This window comes from Micromys minutus, assembly GCF_963924665.1.
Source record: "Micromys minutus genome assembly, chromosome: 8".
In the NCBI taxonomy this organism is placed as follows: Eukaryota; Metazoa; Chordata; class Mammalia; order Rodentia; family Muridae; genus Micromys; species Micromys minutus.
The window spans coordinates 49,241,752-49,263,290 of NC_137977.1; positions in this window are offsets into that span (position 1 = coordinate 49,241,752).

Consider the following 21,539-nt stretch of genomic DNA (forward strand, 5'->3'; position numbering starts at 1 on the left):
GATAGAGGTTGACACTGCATGAACCACCACAGCAGCCATTTGCAGTGTAAGGGAAAGGGCAATGGAACAATGAATGAGTGGAGATGACACTGAAGAGATGACCCAGAGGTCAAGAGCGCTAGCTACTTTTACGAAGGACCAGAGTTTCATTCGCATCACCCACGTGGTGGCTTGAAGCTGGCAGTAACTCCACTTCCAGGCCACCCGGTCTCTTTCTGTGTTATGACTGCAAGCACCAGACATAGCATGGTGCACATGCACAGCTGTAGGCAAGCAAACGCTCGAACACATTAAATATTTTTCTGAGAGAATGCTCCGTTTAGATGACTATTCTAGTGCACCCCAGGGAGACAGTGAAAGGCTAAGGGTGATTAGTTACTGACTAAAAGCTAAAGGGGAGAGTCAGAGACATCCACTGGCAACATTGCAGCCACAGGTGAGATGTACATCAAAGCCAAGACTCACAATGAGATGTGGAGTTCCAGAGCATCTGGAATTCCTGCCTCACAAGGTCTGCTGCCCTGGAAAGGGGTCCTGATTGAAGTAGGAAAGGCTGTGCCGTTGAAGATAATAATGAATTTCCCTACCTCCTCTCCCAACCATCAGGCCAGTGAACCACTTACATCTCTCTCACACAGCTGCTGAGATGCTGGCCTACTTGACTGGATCTAGCTGACTTAGCTACATCTCCAAGGAGCTTCGAAGCCTCACCAATAGGGACTTGGAATAACTGGTGAAGAAAAGACTGTCAAGGGCTCTGAGGAGATACATTATAAAGTAAGGTGAGGAAGAGTTTATTAATATGTTATTTAACATTGCACACCTCCTGATGACAATCTGCTCAGGTGAGAGAAAACAGAGGCTGGATTCTGGCCAACAAAAAAAAATAATTATATAAAAGCCTGTCCAAGAAAAAATAATTACATAAAACTGCACAACAGCCATGCTGGAGAAAGAGACCAAATTCTCAGAGATGAAAATGCTGGATTGGATTCCAGTAACAGGAAAACTTACCTACCAGGAAGACCTTTGCCCAGGGAAAGTTATCTACCATTTTCTTTATTTTATTATATTTTATTTACCAAGCAATGGGATGTATAATAGGCCAGTAATCCAGTACTGAGAGTAAAAGATGGCATTGTAGTACTGGACCCCTCTCTGATAATACCAAGAGTAGTAGTAAAGCTCTCAGGTAAAGAGATCTGGAAGGTAAGCATGATTACCAATGATTAATAAAACATGTCCTCTATGGGTAAGATTGGAGGAATGCCAATAAGGATATCATTTGTCCATACAACCAAAAGGAGGCTTAAGGCATCCATTCTGTTAAGAAGTCAATGTCCCACCCTGTCTCATTGGTAAACATGAAGGTCATAGTTGTCAAATAGTCATGTCAGCTCAGCCCCATCATGAGACAAGCTTTGGGTTATCTTACTGATAAGTCATGAAGAGGAGTGCTCCCCAACACACAAACACACACACAAACACACACACACACACACACACACACACATGGGGACAGTATATGAAACAGTAAAGGTGACAGTAGTGACTTGAAGAACAACTGCCCAGTGAGGGATAGAGTTCTCCCACTATTTCTGTAATGTGCTGCCATGTGATGTGATGTGCTGGCCTTTTTATGTGTGTCATTATACATTTTTCCAACTTGCTCCTCCCTGTCATGTTTCTGTTTACATCGATCCCATTATCCTCTCCTGTCCCCCCTTTAGACCTTTCTCTATTTTTGTAACATCATTTCTACTTTCAAGATTTTCTTATATATAATACCTCCACATATAAGTGTAAATCTAGAGTCTACATATGAAAGGAAATATACAATATATGTCCTTTTGAGTCAGGCTTATTTCATCTAACATGACCTCAAGTTCCACTCATTTTACTACAATGATATACTTTACTATTCATTATTTTCAGTGGATTAAAATTCCATTGTGTATATACACCACATGTTCCTTATTTATTCAGCTATTGATGTACCTGTAGGCTGGTTGCCTGTCTTTACTACAGTGAGCAGTGCTATATTAACTAATGTTTAAATATCCCTAACTCTGAATCTTTGGATGGTGGCTCTAGTTTTGGTTTGGTAATGGATGCTCCAGTGTACATTCCTCGGCAGAATTTGCTGTTTGTCTGTTTTATAGTTGATGAGACAGAATCTCAGTGCAGCCTTAACTTGCATGGCCCTGATGGCTAAGCATGCTGAACCTATTCCCCAGTGTTTATTAGGCATTTGTATTTCTTCTTTTGAAAATCATCTGTTCAATTTATTAACCCATTTATTGGCAGGATGACTGGGTATAATTTATTTGGAACAGTTCTTTATGGAATCCATATATTAATCCCTGATCAGAAATACGGATTGTCTCTACTCTGCTGGTTGTTTCCTTTGCTGCACACAACGTTTTAGCTTCATTTCATCCTGCATGTCAGTTATTGAGATTATTCCCTGCGATACACTTTTTCATAAAGTGCTCACCGACACAGTTCAAGGTGCTGTGACACTACCTCCAGGTGTTTGTCCTATTATTTCCTCTAGAGTTTGGGGCTTATAAAGGTTTCAAATCACATGGATCCCAATGGGACAGAGAGTATGTGCTTGTCCCCCTGAGCTGGGCTGTAAGCACCTGTTATCTAGCTGCTGAGTCCTCTCTAGGAAATGTTTGAGACTCAAAAAACCCTATGCCTTGCATATACCTTCCCAACAGCAGCTACAGCCAATAATTGGTCACTAGGAGGGGGGTATTAGATGAAGACTCAGTTCCCAGAGCCACATATTGGAACATCTCCAAAGCAGTGAATTCTTATCTCCCTTTTGCAGAGAACAGAAGTCCAGTCCCAAAGACAAATTACCAAGATCACATGACAAACAAAAGGCAAGTCTACTATTGACTCTCAAACTCAGTCACCAAGGCCCAACTTTCTATGTTCCTTCCATGTCACTTATGTGACCAGTGAGCTGTTGTTGTTTTTTAATGTTGGGTTTTTTTTTCTTATTGGTAAATATGAAGGATACTCTAGAAACATCACATATCTGAAATGGAATTAGAAATCAACTTTGGAGATCCCCCTCCCTGGTAACCTGAACTCTCACGTGTACAGAAGTATTACAAGACATACTTAACCCCACTTAGCCAGTCACTGTCCTTTAGCTGTAAGCAAATTACTAAAGGTTCATTTTGGCATACAGTTCAAGGGTGTAGAATACTGTGTCAATGGTGATGTGGTGGTAAGAGTGACTCCATCTGCGACCTCAGGTGCATGAGGAGCCAGCCACACTGTGTCCCCAATCAGGAAGCAGAGAGAAAATAACGGCACTCAAGCATTTCCTTTTACTTCAGTCTGAGCTCACAGCCCAGGCAAGGTGCCAACTACATTCAGGCTGAGTCTCCCCACCTCTAGAAACTTCCAAAAAGATACACCAAGAATTTTATCACCAAGGTGATTCTAAATCCATCAAGTAGACAATGAGATAAACTACCTCAAGTCCTTCTTACCTTGCTAGCCAAACATTACTTTTAACCCTAACAGCCTGTATTCATTAAAGAATATCTTTGCTGGAATAGAGGCTATTCCAGCATCTGCTGTCACATAGAATATCCGTGCCATCTTGTTCCCCTGTTCCTGATCATCTCATCCTAGGAAATACTGAAATATACCAGAACTTTCTAAAGCAAACAAAATCATACTGCTGTACTCATGTCTCTTAGCTCCAACTTTGGCATGGCAGCATGTTTCATGTCCCTATAACAACAATTCTCATGTCTCTTTCTTAACTAGCCAGAGAGGCTCCCTGAGGGTTTCAGGTGTGCTTTGAGCCTAAGTTAGGCATTTGGCATATTTGATATATGTCATTTCATTCAGACCTCTCAATACTTCTATGGGTTAAACTATATGCTATAGGTTGGAAACCTACCATACAGACAGGATAAGGAACTGCCCTGAGGTCACACAGATAGTAAGTGGTAAAGCTGAGATTAAATTCAAAGTGCTCTCTCCTCTCACTGATGGACAGGGTCTTCAAGGGCAATTCTATAGTACCTGGAGAGACATGGCTTATTTTTATATTGACCTCAATAAAAACAACAGCAAGGACTTCAAAATCTATTCTTCATTTATTTATTACACAAAGACTTATTGAATGCCTATTATTTTCCAGGCATTTCCAGAGGGGGCAAAATTAATACAGCCCAAGCACTCACATCATTTATGCATCTCAAAATCTATCTGGCTAATGTGCTGCATTTTGTAAAGCACATTATACATACTGCACATGCTTAGGCATACAAACGTGTATTCTCTCTCTCTCTCTCTCTCTCTCTCTCTCTCTTTCTCTCTCTCTCTCTCTCTCTGTTTCTTTCTCTCTGTCTCTCTGTCTCTCTCTGTCTCTCTCTGTGTCTCTGTCTGTCTCTGTCTCTCTCTCTCTCTCTCTCTCTCTCTCTCTCTCTCTCTCTCTCTCTCTCTTTCTCTCTCTCTCATGTTTGAACTTAGAGCATTGCTCAGGACTGAACTCAGTCAATATTCTCAAGGCAGTGTGCATGGACCCCAAGCAGCCTCCGGAGGGACCCCAGGAGTCAATTTCTTTTTACATGATTCAGACTTTTCTCCCAGACTCTAGGCCAGAGCTCTAAACATCCATGTTTCCATTTCTTCTCTCTCTCTCTCTCTCTCTCTCTCTCTCTCTCTCTCTCTCTCTCTCTCTCTCTCTCTCTCTCTGTTAAGCACTTGTCTTCAGTGCTTTTATTTAAAAAACAATTGGTCTAAAACTAAAGGGTTCAATGAAGGCAAAGAGGAGGGACAAAGAAAAGAGTCGAGGATATGCATATTATTCAAGTGTATGCATATCATTAATTCATTCATTGACTCTTCCACTCATTGTGTACATATCTAGTGATCATCATCAGGCAGCGAATGAAATGCTGTCCTTGCAGTGTGAATGGAATAACTGGGGTCTGCTGTATGGGGATTCCATGCTAGGGGAGTGGGAGAAGGAAAATCCAAATTGTAAGCACAAATAGTCATAGAAGCAAAAAGAAATCAAGGCGAAGGTAGAAACCCCATCATACAATAACAGAGGTAAGCAGGGTGAGGTTGGGCAGCCAATATCTATCTTTGCGAGGGAAAGAGACCCCAGACAAGTTAAAATACAAAGGTATTTGCTTTGAGGTAATATGGGGAGGAGGGCATGGTAGGCGGTGAGCAGAGCCTTGTCCCATGAGTTGTATTCTTTTTATTATATGATCAAGTCAACAGTCCTATTGTGAAGCCATTTTCAGACGATGTTTTCAAACATCCTGGATTGTGTGTTGTGATGTGGCAGGAAATACAGCCAGGCTTGTGAGCTGAGGCCAGAAAAGGCTTTCATCGGTATTGAGCAGTTCGGCTTCTCCTGAGAGGCCTGGAAACTCATTCAAAATAGGCTCTGCTCCATCTGTTGGCTGAGTAATAGGAAATGGAGAGATATATGCGGAGGAGGTGTGATGGTTGCTCTTGGCTGTCAACTTGACTACATCTGGAATTAGCTGGGCACACCTGGGAGGGATTTTTTTCTTTATTACATCATTTGAAATGGGAAGAGCCACTTGTAATCCAGATCTTTGAGATGGGAATATAAACCTTTAACCCAGATCTTTCAAGGTGGAAAGATTTACTTTAATCTGGGCCATGCCTTCTGCTGGCAGCCTGTATAAAGGATGTGGAAGAAGGAAGCTTGCTTTCAATGACTTCTTGCTCTCACGGGCAAGTCCATTTCTTCATTGGCATCAGAGCTACTTCTTTGGGATTCTGGCAGATACTAAAGAGCAGCTGAGACATACAGTCTCATGGACTGAGCAACTACTGGATTCTTGGACCTTTAGTTGGTAAAGAGCTACTGTTGAGTTAGCTGGACCACAGCCCATTAAAATCTAATAAATTTCCTTCATATGTATGTACACACACACACACACACACACACACACAGGAGATTGCAACAAGAGAACTGAGAACTCAAGCTACTGAAGGTTCAGGCACAGGACAACCCCAGGAACATCTTTGGAAGATAATTTGGGGAGACAACTCAATGTCAGGAGTGAGGATGAACACAAGGCTCCCCAGAAGGAGAAAAGCATCTGCACCTTTCTTCCTGGGAGAAGAGCTTTGTTGAAGAGCTTCCAGAGGCCACCATGTCAGAGGTTAAAGGCAGAGAAGGTGGGTGGGAAGAAGGGGGCATGAGAGGCAGGTGGTTCGGTCTTCTGGGCTGAAAAGGCCTGCAGTGGGTTGGCTGCTCCATAGGACAAGTCCATGTTCAAATCTGAACTGTACAAAAACCATGGGCTGACTCTAGGATAGGAGAGAAGTGGTTGAGCTACTGCAACAGCAATGAAGAAGCTGCTACAATGCTCCGTAAAGAGATGTCGAGGATAAAACAACTCCTCCCGGGGCAGGCAAGGAGACAAACACTCAGAGAAAGTGATAGGCTACAGTAAACACTGGTGGGGTACCATTACCAAAGCCCCAGGAAACGGGTTTGAAATTGGTCTATTACAGATGCTGGGCAACCTGTTCCTTAAATGGCTCTGTGATTTAGGCATGTCATAGCATCTCTCTGGGCCTTCCTTTGTTTCCTTGAAAACTAAAGAAGATAAGCTAGGTAATCCCTACACATGGTGATTATGTGGTTTATGTTCCCCAGAATAACACCTTGGAGGGCCAACAAAGCCTAAGCCAGTCCTGGGGTTTAAAAAAAAAAAAAAAAAAAAGCCCTGAAAAACTGAGCTCCTAAGCATCCTAAAAACCTAAATAGCCTCACTCTTAATTTAGTGTCTATTTTTCAATGACTTTTTTACTGACTGGGGACTGAATCCAACACAGCTAGAACCAACTGAACCAAAAGTGCCTGGTGCATTCAGCATTTGGCTTAGAGTACGACAGACACCCCAGCCAGCCCTTGGTGCAGTATAAAACTCTGCTTTGGCAGAAGGATGCTCTGTTTCAGCCCCAGAAAGGGAAGAGTGCTAGGGAACATGCAGCCTGAACAGCATGAGGCACTGTTGTATTTGCCCATGGAGCCCTCATGAATGGGAAACACAAGTGTAGTCAGAGAGCCACAGAGCAGTACCGTTGTTGCCTACATAGAACCATCTCTCTCAACAGTGCCTGCTATCTGTAAGGATACACCTCGTGGGACATCAAATTTAAGCCAGTTTGTCTTATAGAAAAAGTAATGGTGAACAGAAATAGGAGATTCAGTCTCAAGCCTCAGATCCATGTAGCACTTGTGAACAGTGACTCTTGGCATGCAGCTTTATTTCGTTTGTGAATATTTCTTCACCAGGAAACAGATAATGCCACCATAGATATTATCACCAGAATAAGATCAATCAGTAATATGGAAGCATTCCATAAATTGTGAAGGCTTCCCCCACCCCCTGTTTGCTTGGAAATAATTTCAGACTTATAAGCAAGTTTTAGAAAGAATTCCCACATTCCCTTACTCAGCACCTTTGATTATAAACATGTGACATTATCATAGTTTAATAATCAAGGGCAGTGAATTAAAAGTGAGCAGTGTTCTTAAGCTAAGCTGCAGCCTTGGGATTTTACCAAAAGTCTTAGTAAATATCACCACGGGATCCCAAGATCATTGATTTTGATGCCAATTTAGACTCTTCCAATCCCTAACAGGTCTTAGTCTCTCTTGTCACTTGTGATTTTGATACTGCAAGAATTCAGGTTCGTTTGCAGACAGCCCAGTTGTCTTGATGATTTTGGAGGTGTTTTCTATCATATCCGAGTTTCAGGTGTGGTTTTGTCTGATGTTTCCCATGGTTAGGCACAGCATGCACACTTCTGCAAGAGCAATGGAGAAGGAAGGGTATCAGGAATGGCACTGTGGGTAAAGTGTTTGCTCTGTATGCATGAGGATCAGAGTTCAGATCTCCAGTAGCCACACGATGCTGACCATAGTAGTATGTGTCAGTAATTCCTGTGCCTCATTGATCTGTGAGGTCGAGAGTGGACAGTCCACTGAAGCTCACTGGGCAGCTAGCTTAACTATAAAGTGATGATTAACAGACCCTGCCTCAGCTAAGGTTGAAGAAAAAAACTGACAGCCATGATTGTTACCATCTCTTTCCCCTCCCTGCCCGCTCCCCTCCACCTCACCCACAGACACCACACATCCCCCTAGTTGTCCTGTACCAGGAGGTCTATGCCAGATATGAGCTTTACCCTGTTATTTTATTTTGATCCCTTGAATGAGGTGATGTCTGTGAACTCTGCAAACAAACTATGGTTTTTGTAGTCAGCATTTAATGAGAAATTTGTGGGAGAAGCTTTGAGATAATGGAAAGACACTGTTTCCTTCATCCTTTTGTCTGGTAATGTCAACATCTGGATGATTCTTGGTTGTGCTCCTTACAGTCACGGCTCTTCACAAATGGAGATTTTTCTGTTAGTAAAGTTGGTTGAATTGTTGCTCTTTATCAAACAATGGGACCAAAGTGAAAAGTTCCAACTGCTTGTTTATCATCCTCTGGGAAACTATAGTTAGGATTGTGAGGTCAAGTTTTCTTAACTGGAGAAAGCCAATGGTGCAAAGAGGCAAGTGGAGCCCAAACAACACTGGTAATAGGGAAGTGCATTCTCATATGAAGGGATATTTCTTGCCTGCTAAGCCTCTGCTGCCTTGATTGGACGGGTACCACTCGTCCACCTCTTTGCTCCTCCATGTTATTGGGAACATTTTGTTTCTATGAATGTCCAGAAACTCCAAAGCAGCATGACCGAACCAGGAGATTTGCATGACAAAGATCACTTATGCTGGCAGCAGATTATCTGGGCTGGGGTCACACCGTCTTGCTCTTTTTCTTCCTGTGCCAGTACCTCTGTGCAGATCAGCATGGGAACCAGGTATTTGGTGTGGCCTAGAACAGTTCAATGGGTTTGGTGTAGACCTTGAAGAGTGAATCATTGCTGAGATGAGGAGGCAGGGGCAAGGGTATTACTGCATCATCCAAATTTGTTCTTTCCTTCCTGACCTGAATTATTTCTTTAAGATCTCCTGCTGTGTGCATTTCCTGCTGTTGCTACAACAAATTACCTCAATGCAGTAACCCACTGCAGCACAAATTAACTATCATTCTGGGATAAATACAAAATCCCAGACAGGACTAGAGTCATAGCCTATATCTTCCTTCTCCTTCGATGGGGACAGGGGTCTCCTTTTAGAGACCCTAGAACAGAAAGAACTTCTCCCTTGCCTTTTCCAGGTCCAGAAGCTCCTGGTATTATTTGGGTAACAAGTCCTTCCTTCATCTTCAACCTCAGTGGTATAGTATTTTCTCTCTGCCTCAGTTTCTGTTGTCAAATTGCTTTCTTGCCGGCATTCCTGTTATGAAAAGCAATGGGTTTACAGAGCACCCACTAAGGCAACTTAAGATAATCCAGGACTGTTAAATTGCATGCATCTTCAAGTCACTTTTCTAAGCCTAGGGAGATGAGTCATCTGGTAAAATGCTTGTTTCTTTATTAGCATGACTTCCTGTCCTCCAGGATGTATATGAAAGTCAAGCATGGCCATGAACATCTATGACCTCAGCATTTGGGGGGCTGAGACATGCTGATCTCTGGAGCATAGTGGGCAGTAAACAAAATCAATGAGTTCCATGTTCAAGGAGAGATCCCATCTCAAAAAACACAAAGCGAAGAGCAACCTAGGAAGACAGATGTTGACCTTTGTCCTCTACATTGCACTTTATTTGGAGAAGACTTCTGTGTAGCTGAGGATGACCTTGAGCCCCTGTTACTTCTACATGTGTCACTCAAGTGTTGGAACTGCAATTAGGTACCATCAAATCAAGCTTTTTAAGTTTTTAAAATCTCCTGTCTCTGTCCTCATTGCAGCTTTTTAATGGTCTGATGTGCCTACTTCTGCTCCACTGTTATGCTTGAATTCCGTATAGCAGGAAGACGCATGGGAAGGAGACTGCAAAGCTTCTCTTTGGCTTACATCAAGTCAACTCACAACCTGTTAGTCACATGACTGGGGCCAGCTCAAAGAATTCTGGAAGGTGGCTGGAACCATGTGTCTAGTTAAAATGTCACTAAGTAGGAAGTAGAAAGGACAAAGAAATGTCCCCACCAAATAGGCAAGAGGACATGGGGAACACCTGTCCGATTCAATTGGGGAAAAGGAACAAACCAAACAAGATGCGAGATTTATCCATGACTTGTTTTGGATCTAGGTCCATCTGACAAGAGGATCCTAGGTCAACTGTGAGAGGGACAGATGCACAGCCTGCATTGGCTAACTGACATTATCCCCACATGTACCATGGCCAGGTGGAAAGAGTAAGTATGTAGAGCCAAGTAGAACTGACCTATTTCCTGGCCCTTCTTTCTGATAGCTGTGTGACTTCCTTTCTGTCTTCATTTCTTATTAGAGTGAGAATGATATCATGGGCCATTTATGATCTTTTGAGTAGTCAATGAAACAGCTTTTGTGAACAACCCCAAACAAGGTCTAACATGTAGTTGGCACTCAAACTATGTGGTTGCAAGGTCCACCTACTCATCTACTGATGCTCACAGCAATTTCTCAACTCTTAGAGACAGGTATATGTGATTCATGTTATATTACTGGGCCTTCCAGAGCAAAGTCTTTGAAAAATGGAGGAATGATTTGGCTCTACTGCTATCCTGCTATAATTTTTGTGTTTGGAAATTCGTTAAGAATTCATTTTGATGAATCACAAATGCATGCACCATGAAAAACAATTAGCATTAATAGTGTAAAAGAAGATCAATAAATAGATTCATTTTTAAACTGTAATAATTTATTTGCTTCCTGACTTTTGGGAAATACTGCATCTTCGGGTGACAAGCCGATCATTAAATAGCCAAACTGCAATGATTTATGGGAGGAAGTGGATTTCCAGGAGGCAGGCCTCTTCAGCAACCCTTTAGCCAGGTTGCCAGCCTTTAGCCAGGGCAGCAGCACCAGGGGATGGGTGAATGGTGATGTAATGTGCAATTCGGTGATGCTATGTGTAGCTCAGGTACTTCCTATGTGGCTCTCAGGTGTCTTATCTCCTGCTGGAGGGGAATGTTCATGGAACCAAATGCCTATAACAAGGGTGACAAACATGATATTCAGCAAACAAGGAACGGGAAAGTGAAACCCCGCTAAAAATAACCCAGCATGCCAAGGCCTTCCTTGAGTTACCGAGAACAGAGAAGCATGAGATTGCTTGTCTGGGGTGAAGAAACTGGAGGGAATTCTAAAAATGAATGTACAGGAATAGACCGAATGAATAGGGAGAGCCTGCAGCCATTAGGGATGGAGAGGAAGAGACTGAGGGAATTTGTTTGTCACATGATGGGAGAACAAAGGACTGGCTGCCATCAGAGCTTCTCCTCACCAGTGAAAGCTGAAGGCACCCAAATACCAGTAGCAGCCCCTTCAAGCAGACTTGTTAGTGAATAGGACCAGAGGGGTCATGTGAGAAATAGCCTCTGGCTTCTTTTCAGTCCCCAAGGGATGTCGTGTTGATAGCTATGGGTAGAGAAAGTGTGCTTGGTGGGCAGTGGCACCAAGCCAGGGGTGAGGAGGATAGACAGACAGGCCACGAAACTCGAGGGCTAAGAGCTTTGAGCTGGGAGCGGCCTGGTTTAGAGGTGGCAGCAGACGGCCATCAGTGCCCATCCCACCCACTAGGCCTTGGGCCAGGGGCCAGCGCAGATTACATTTTAAGGTGATAGTCATCTTTGACCTTTGGGACCTCCAGGGCCACTGGTCATCCATCTTAGAGCCGCTGACCAGCAACCTCTGGGCTATTTTTATGACCAGCAAACATTGCCCATTGATTGAATTGATTGAAATTGCAGCTGGTTTGTGGGGGAAGGACGCTGGCCTCCCAGAGCCTCGTTTGCAGCTTTGCATTCTGTTACTATTGTTGACTCTTTCCTCTCCTCTTCCCTCTTCAGCATGAAGCATGTGTGGAAACAGAGCATATATAAAGACACATATCTTGAACACACACATAGACAGACAGATGCAAATACACATATACACACAGGCACACACACACAGAGGCACAGACACACAATACATAGACAGACACAAACACACAGATATATACACAAACACAGACACAAATACATATATGCAATCACAAGCACACATACACAGGCACACAGAGACACACATACACACAGGGACACACACACAGACACAAATATACACACACACAGGCACATATGCATAGACAGACACAAATACACATACAGACACACAGAGAGACACAAATATGCAGATACACACAGAGGCACACACACACACACACACACACACACACACACACACACACACCTTAACAAGTAGGTTTCCTGACATGGTTCTTACTTTTTTCTATCAGAATTTAAAGCAATTCTCAAAGGTCAATGGAGACTAGCAGAAGTATGTTCAATTCAGGGGAATATACATACATAGACACATATGCAAACACACACACAGAAATGGGGGTTGAGATACAGGAACAAATATAGAGATATAGAAACAAACTAACTAAAAAAAAGTATAAAACTTTCTTGCAGGTGTGGTTGAGTGAGTTTTGCACAAGGCAGAAATGGCAGAGACGTTCACTGAACCCGCCCTGCAGAGACCCACAGGCTCTCTGCTCTGTCTCCTGCCCTGCCTAGAAGCTGCAGCTGCCTTGCCTGGGTGGTAGATCCTGACTGGACCTCCCCACTGCTCTTCCTGAAGAAGAAACAAGACAGACCAGTTCCCTAGCGGTGTGAGGTCAAACTAGATTATAGGTTCTTTCTTCTCCAGCACCCCCAGTGGTTCAGCCTCTCTGAATGAACTCTGGCATGAACTTTCTTACAAAAGGAAGAAATTTCAACAGGGAAGCAACTGCCAGCTTTCACGGTTCGAAGTTCCGGATCATTGGCTTTCCTGACCTTGCAGATGGCTGGGGCTGTCTTGCTGTGCCAGGCTGACGCACACAAGTGCTAGCCTGATTACACAGATAGTCAGTATCTCTGAACCTCTCCTGTTTGGCGTTTAGACTATAGCTGCTACTCTCGAAGGCCAGGACTGATTCTCTCTTGGAATGTTCTTCAGGGGCACCAGTAAATCTCACTCTGGGTAACAGATGAATATCTACTAAAAGGTGGCACTTTGGCTCTCACTGAGCATCCACATAAGATGACAGTGACAAGAGGTCTGGTGAGAAGGTAAGTCCCAGCCTTGGAGAGAGATCATTGTTCCCTGAGAAGTGCGCTCTGGTGGACTCCACACCTCACCCCCTTACTTTTCCCCTGACTTCACCAAGGCACCAAGGCATGAAAAAAGGGTAATTTCCAGGGCAGGGCTCCTCTACTTTCCCACCTTGCCCTTAGGTTTTGGCAGTTGTGCCAACCTCACAACACACATCAGGACTCAAGATGTCTGCCCCCAGGAGTAAGCCCTCTGGAGGCAAACCAGCAAATGGGGCTATTGGACATGTCCACCTCCGCCATCTGTAAATCGGAAGACATCTCTGGTGCCTACATTCTTCCTCAGACAGCCCTTATAAGAAGGAGTTCCTTCTCCAGCCCCAGCTTCTGGGGAAGGGGTACATTGAGGGACGTTGTGGTGGTCTGGGAAGCCCTTTAGCAGGACAGTTGGGAGAGGTCATTGGGAGACTTTCTGCATCATGTACTCAGTGTAGCAACTGCAGGTGAACTACTGTGAACTACTGTGGCTTCCTTACAAGGTACCCAGATGCCAGCCCTGGCTTGAAGAGAAGTATTTTTGTTGACCCTTTAGATCACATGACATGACATTGGCTTTTGTAAAATCCAAACATAACAACAACAACAACAACAACAACAACACAACCCCAAACACACATAAAACGAAAAGCCAAAACCAAATCAAAACGAGCAACAACAAAAACCCAAATAACTTTCAAGGATATTTTGCTATTTATTTGTCTTTTTTTTTCTTTCTATCATTAAATATTATCTATATTTAATTTTTGAGTGCTGAAAAGATGGGCCCTTACTGATTGCTTTATTACTCTATTTACTTCATAGAAATATTTGGGCTAACTTACCACATGCTTGTCTCTGGCAGCCCTTCCATTGTGTCTCCACCCTGCTTCTGTTTGCAGCCACGGTATTGTTGGTCAGTTGGCTAGACAATCTTTGTTATGCAATGTGTAGGATGTTCACTTGTGCCCCCAGCTGCTATTCCTGGGTGTCACTAACTCCCTTAGCTATGACAACCAAAAGTGTCTCTGGGCCAGTGGTTTTCAACCTTCCTAATGCTGTGACCATCATGTTGTGGTAATCCCCCGACCATAAAATTAGTTTCATTGTTAGTCCATAACTGTAATTTTGCTACTGTTATGAATTATAATGTAAATATCTGTGTTTTCTGATAGTTTTAGGTGACCCCATACAAAGGTTGTTTGACTCCCAAAGGGGTCATGACCCACAAGTTGAGAACTGCTTCTCTGGGCATTGCTAATATACTCTAGGGGGGAGGTGGAGTGCCAGATTTGGGAACACTATTCTGAGGTACAGCAAGCGTCTTCAGGCTGTCAGGAATGAGATCACTATCTCTTATGGTCTGGGTTTTTTTTTCCCCTTTCATCTGTAAAATGGGTATAAAACCATAGCTGGCCAAGTTGTGATATGACCATGTTTATTAAGTAAGAGTTATTAGAATTTAAGACTTTGTCACTGAAACATTAGCCCCTTAATAACGGGGATCTTACCGAGTCCCTTCACTGCATGTCAGACAAAGGAGAATGGGAAAGAAGGAATGGTCGGTGCCTTCAGGGTGTTACACTGGTCCCTTTGTGCTGACCTGGGACCCCTGGTCTCCTTGAGAACATTCAGTGAGCTGCACTAGGCCCTGGGAGCTGGCCTGGAGCCTCTGGACTCCCTCAGCTCAGAAGTCAATAAATCGATTCTTCCATGGCCTTTAACCTCTTCTGCAGCAGGGTTGTCACAGGAGAATGGTCTCAAACTGGAGTATGTACAAATCCATAGGATCCTGTAGGAAGCACCTTGAGGACACTCAGAAATCTGTATTTGAACCAGCACCCCTCCCACCCCGTTTAATTCTGTGAGGCTGCTTTGTCACCTACAACTTGTGGCATGTGAAACGGCCCAGGCATTGTATCACAGAAACAAGTTGTTTTCAGCTTGACCAGCCCTAAGGAAGAAATGAGTAAGGTGGGGAAACGCCCCATGTCATTCACAGTTGGTAAAGAACCAGGTGCCATGACTAGTGTCCGGCCAGCCATGGTGGGCATACCTCTTTCAAGATCCAGGATCTTATGCTGGGCTGAGTTTGATGTCTTAATTCTGAGGAAATGGAGCTGCAAAGGGACCACTGAGCATTTAAGAGCCTCACTTCTTCTTTGGAGACTACAAAGTAAAGTCCCCAAATCTGAGGTACCCAGATACAAGCTGTTGGCCCTCAAGTGCATGGGCACCTTGCAAACCATGCTTTATACGAGCAAGCTGCAGATTTTTGTTTTAAACAATGTTGGAAACTTCTTAGCAAGCCCAGAACTTTTCCCCACCCAGAAAATCTCACCTGTATGCAGAACCCTCACTCTTTTAACCCCACTGAGCACCACCTCTGCTCTTTAAAGGCCCACAAGACTCTGTAAGGGCTTGGGGCCTCTGACATGGCTTCTTCCAAAGGAATCCCCCAAGCTCCCCTGGCCTCTGCACTGAAAAGAAGTCTAGTGAAGTCTTTTGTGTATCTTTAAATCAGGTTGCTTGAGCTTTTTAGTTTTGTTTTTTGGGTTGGTTTGTTTGTTTATACTTTTTGGGTTTTTTTTTTTTGTATCTACTTTCTCCTGTGTCTATTCCAGCCACTGATGAAAATCTAGGATTAGCAGTGCATGAGGGCAAAGTCCCGTGGCAACACCAAAAAGCCCCATTCTGCTCTGCCATGCATTGTTTATCCACGCTGATTCCATGATGGGACTCAGAGTCTTTTTAGAACAGTGATTGTCAACCCTCCTAACGCTGGGGCCAACCCTTTAATAACGTTCTTCATGTTGTGGTGACCTCCCACCAAGAAAATCATTTTTATTGTTACTTCATAACTGTAAGTTTGCTACTGTTGTGAATCATAATGTAAATATCTATTATGCAGGATATTTGATAGGTGATCCCTGTGAAGGAATCATTTGACCTCCAAGAGGGGTCGTGACCGTCACTCAGGTTGAGAACTTCCGTATTAGAATATTCCTTCTTTGATACAGAAGAGATCTTCAACTTTCTCAGTTCCGCAAAGACCTGGTCTCATGGTTGCTTCCCAACTGACTAGGTTTGCTTTTCCCTTATCAAACTATAGCAGGGATGAGGGGTAGGGACAGGAGTGGATTTCTCTTTGTTCTCAAGGTAAGAGCACAGCGAGAATCTGGGGAGCTCAGTCAGACCGTTTAGAGAACCTTGAGAGAGATAGCCTCCTCTTTGTGACACCTCAGAAACGGGACTCACAGCAATGGTTCTCTCTCTCAGGATGGTTGTGAGTGAACCGAGTGTTACGTTTAAGAACAGTGAGTGACACACGTAATATAGGAAACAGTCACCAGTAACTATCTTTAGCATTTTGTCTCTTTTGAAGTTTCTTCCTTGGGCCATTTCTTTTGCCACCACTGATGTTCAAACCAGAGAATGCTTCCCAGGGAGACCAGCTGCTTTTTTGTCCTGGGCCGAAAGTGCTGAACTGCTCAGGTAGGTGCCTTCTCTTGACTTTCTCATTGGGGAATCTGTGCTAAGTGTCTTTGTTTCCTTGCATGTTTTTTGAGTCCGAGTCTCCCGCGTCTCAGGCTTTGCTCACACTCACTATGGAGTCTTGTTTCTGCCTTTCAAACGCCAGCATCATAGGCGTTTGGCATGTGCTGTCACAGCAGGGGTATGTGAATCCAGGGTTTGTGTGTGCTCCTAACTGAACTATGTCCTGCGAGAGCCTTAGCAAGCCTCCCAGTTTTCTCTGGCTGACTCTCTGCTGTAGCAAGAAGACAATGTTTTCTTAGTCCCTAAAGAATTTCCTGCTCTTGTGACCCCTTTCCTCCCACTGAGTTGCCTTGTCCAGGCTTGATATGAGGGTTTGTGCCTAGTCTTATTGCAATTTGTTGTGCCATATTCAGTTGATATCCTTGGGAGACCTGAGGGGAAATGGAGGAAATATAGATCTGTGAGGTGAAGCAAGATTGGGTAGGACCTGGGAGGAGCAGAGGAAGGGAAACTGTGGTCAGGATGTATTTTATGAGAGAAAAATAAATTATATATATATATATAAAGGAATTTCACCTTCGTATGAAATGTGTACATCAACTCCACCCAAGCTTTCTAGTTACATAAAATTCCAAGTGAAATGAGTCAGACATCTGTAGCTGGCCACTGCTGTTCTTCCAACCTTTTCTATCTTGTTGGGCAAAACTGAGCCAAAAGAAGGAATGGGCTAGGAGAAGTCATTGACAGGGTCAGTGTGGGAAGGGATTCTGTGAGGTAGTGAAGAAGCACCTCGGGTTGTAAGCGGAGCGCTGCTGTACTGGGATCCAAGACTAAGAGTTGCCTGCCCTGCCGCAGGTGTGCAAGCAAGGCTGGGGCCTCAGGGGAGGTGGCAGACCTGCTCGACTGCTGAAAGGCAGCTTGGGAGAGAATGAGGACAGGGAGACCTGACCTGAGACCCAAGAGAGGGGAGGTGCCATTAACAGATGACAGAACTTACAGGTGACCAGAGGTGGCAGAAGGATCTGGGAAACATGGAGCTTCTGTTTGCATTTGGATTTTTTTTTTCTATTTTCTTTTGACGGAGCAGAGAACCAAACCCAGAGTCTTGGATGTTAGCCAAATACCACTGAGCTGTATGCCCAACTGTGATTTGTTTTCATTAGATAAAATTCATCACAAAAATCCCATCATTCTAGTGTGTATAATTCAAAGAGCTTTGATAGATTCACAAAGCAGCGCGTCTTTGTCTCTATTTAGTTCCATAATGTTTCTATTCCCCCAAACCTGCAGCCATTAACAGACTTTCTCACCTTACCTTCTCTCTTCTCCCACCCCATGGCAACTACCAATCTCTTTGGACCTGCCTATTTGAGATACTTCGATACACCTAGAACCTTAACAAGGTCTATTCACGGGAAATTGCGTGTGTCTGGACTTCATTGCATTCTCCATGAACACAACCTACAAACTATAATTTAATGACCCAAGGAGCAGAAAACACACCCCAAGGCTGAGGGAAGATTAATAGCAACGGGCTGTGCAACCCCCCCCAGGAAGTGTAACCCCCCCCCCCAGAAAGCACATGCCTGGCGCAGGGTCAAGAGTTATCTGGAGAGACAGAGACAGGGATGGGATAATATTCAAAGGCAGTTGGCATCCTGGATACATGGCACAGCAAATTGGACAAGGTCAAAAAAACACCTGAGAACTCATATGGGACTGAAACTGTAGTTCTAAAGGCAAAAATCACGGGGCCGGGTGGGTGGTAGTGATGGATGCTAGTCTTTGTGATGTGAGTGTGATTTGAGAATAGTATTTAATTCAGGGGAGCATCCCCTCACTACCTGCCCTCGTCAGAGAATTTCTATAGCAGGGGAGGCTTCTTGTTGGAGGCCCAGGCAATCTAAAGCAGGTAACATTCCTATAAATTAGACCTCAGGGCAACGGAAGCAGAACAGTCTCCAGGGTCATTTCATTGAGCTTCTCTGTTCCACGGGGGAGAAACCCAATGAACACAGTGTCATATCTACAGTGATTCAGCTTACCCATAGCCCAGGGCCAGTCTAGTTCCTCAAGGAGTCTTCAGCTGTATCAACCCTACCTTCCTCCCATGACAAACATTTTTTAATGGAGTCTTTAGTATCTTAATAATGCATCCAAAGAGCACACAAAGATCACATAAACCTGCCGCTATACACAGTAACCCATACAATGTCATGCAAGGGATATCATAAAGAAGTAGCTCAATAAGGAGAAGGGGAACAATTCTGTTCAAAGACTCTTTCAAATTTTAAATTATGTGTACATATCTCTGTGGGGGTATGTGTGCAGGGAACAAGCACTTGCAGAGGCCAGATGCCCTGACGCTGACATCGGATCCCCTGAGGCTGGAGTTACTGATGGTTGGGAACCACCCAGTCTGGGTACTGGGACCCACATCAAGTCCTGTGCCAGAACATTATGCCCTCTTAACCCCAGAACCGTCAATGCTCAGATGAATATCACCATAGAGAGGCAGATGAACAGAGAACTGTTATCTTGGTGACGTAAATAGACAAGTGTTGTGTGACTTTTACTCGAAACGGTAATGACGCTTGGTAAAGACGAAGTGTACAGTCCTGCGTGTGAGGAAAATACGTCTTAAGTGTGAGCCTAGGATATACATATTCAGAGGTGGGAATGAAGCCGCAGTGCTTCCTACAGAAGGGCAGACTAGGGGAGTCTGAGGGATGGAGAAGTCCAAAGGAAGCCAGGCAGATAATGCCTTTATAAGGGCATTGATCAAGATTCCTGTATAAGTGTAAATGTAGACCCGGAAGAGCAGGAGGCTCTGTCAGCCCAGGAGAAAGCAAACCACGTAACAGCTGTTCTTCAGAGAGACGGTAGTAGACCGCTGGACCGCTGAGTCATCCGAGCTCTTTCCTCCCCTTACATATTTAGACATCTGCTTTTTCCTTTTTGGGTTTGCGAGTCTCCATCATGGTTGGTTTCCTGGTCCGCCTGGAATTGGCACAACACGGGCCATGTGAGGGGACTCTGCTGGTCCGCTGTGACCAAAAAAAGAGTATTAAATGCTTGATAACTAGTGACTACAAGGAATCAAACAAACAAAACAACCACAAAAACCCACAAATGTAATGAGACTAAGACCTCTCTGGCAGGTCATTCCTGCTCCCTGTGACCACTAGATGAGGTCACAGGCTGTGAGGACCTCTAGTGAGCCCTGGCTCAGGCATGCCCCTGCCTCAGTCCGCACAGCTGACTGCTTTCGCAGCGGTTCTGCGCTCAGTCCAGTCCACCCCCTCCACTACCCTCCACCCCCTCCCATCCCAACAATCCCATGTCACTGCCCAGGAGCATGGATGGCCCTTTGTCTCTTGCTGCCTGTGTGCATTCTCCAGTGGGCACAGCAGGCGACTTGCTGCAGGGCCTCTGTCCCAGCCGGGATTACTGGTCTGCGTGCAGCAGCAGATGGTAGCGCTTAGAGCCAAACTACACTCGCCTGCTTTGAACGTCTTGAAAAGATTTCTTTAGAAGTTAAACTTGGCCTGGGAAGGACAATATGGTTCCGTCTGTGGCTTTCAAAAGGTCTGGGGGTGGGATGAAGGGAGTGGCAGTTTCAGAGGCCCTGCCCCCTCCTGCCTGGATTTGGCTCTTGTTCTTGGAGGCAGCCTTTCTTGTGTCTTGTGGCCCCTGTAGCTCCTGAACTTTGGCTCTATTGTTTAGGAGTCACACTTGCTTCCTGTGCCCGTGCTGCTGCGGGACCACTCTGTGTCCAGAGCTGTCCCAACCTGGCATGTTTTGATGTCTCTGGGCAGCTAGGAAGTCCCATGGGGCAGGAGTGTGTTGGTGCCCCAGGATGGTTTTGCCTTTCTTCAACTGTGAGCCTCAGACATTTGAGATTTGAGACCCAAATCCTCCAGCATGAGCCTGGACCAAGTGACAGCTTCTGAAATCTTGGCGCTCATGCCTAATTGCCCTGGAATAATGCCCTCCAAATCACCGTCCCTGCCTTGTACCATTTAATGAATCCTTTGAGGGACAAAGGGTTTGATCATTTCTGAACTCGGATAACATTTCCCTTGTCCACTCCTGCCATTTTCCTGCCTCAATTTGGCCGTGCTAAACTCTGTCCAGGAAGACCCAACTTTCCCCAAAAGGAACCCTCAGGACTGTCCCAGGGGTGAGTGGGGTTTTAAATTAGCAGAAAAAGAATGCAGGGCTTAGCGCTTGGCCAGATTGGCCCTGTCTCTCACAGGAGCCTTCGAAGCCAGCACAGGCACCATTGCCCATTTATGAGATGTCAGGTGGTCTACAGATGGGAACACAGTATTATTGATTTTTACTAGCCTGCTAAAACTGAAAGAAAGAAAAAGAAAGAAAGAAAAAACCTTAGGAGCTCCTGGTGAAGCTTTTTTTCCTAAATGATGATTCCAGAGCTCCTAGTTTGTCAGAGGCAAATGTAAAATATTGGGACTGGTGGCAATAGAATAAAATGACATATTCTTAGAGCCATTAACTTCAGAAAGGAACAGCAGATCTCTGCTCTGGCTTGGGGATGTGGGGTGGGAGAGAGCAGCAGAGGGCAGGGCAGAGGAAGCAAAGAACAAACCCAGCAGCCCCAACCCCCAGGCAGCTTCTTTGGATAAGGTCGCATGTGGATATGAAGAAATGAATCCCAGTGGCTCTAAATAGAAACAGTCTCTTTGTGGGCAGCAATGGGGACTGTGGTCCTTTGGCCTGATACTCTCCCTACCTAAGTACATGCCCTAGGGAGTGTGAAAAGT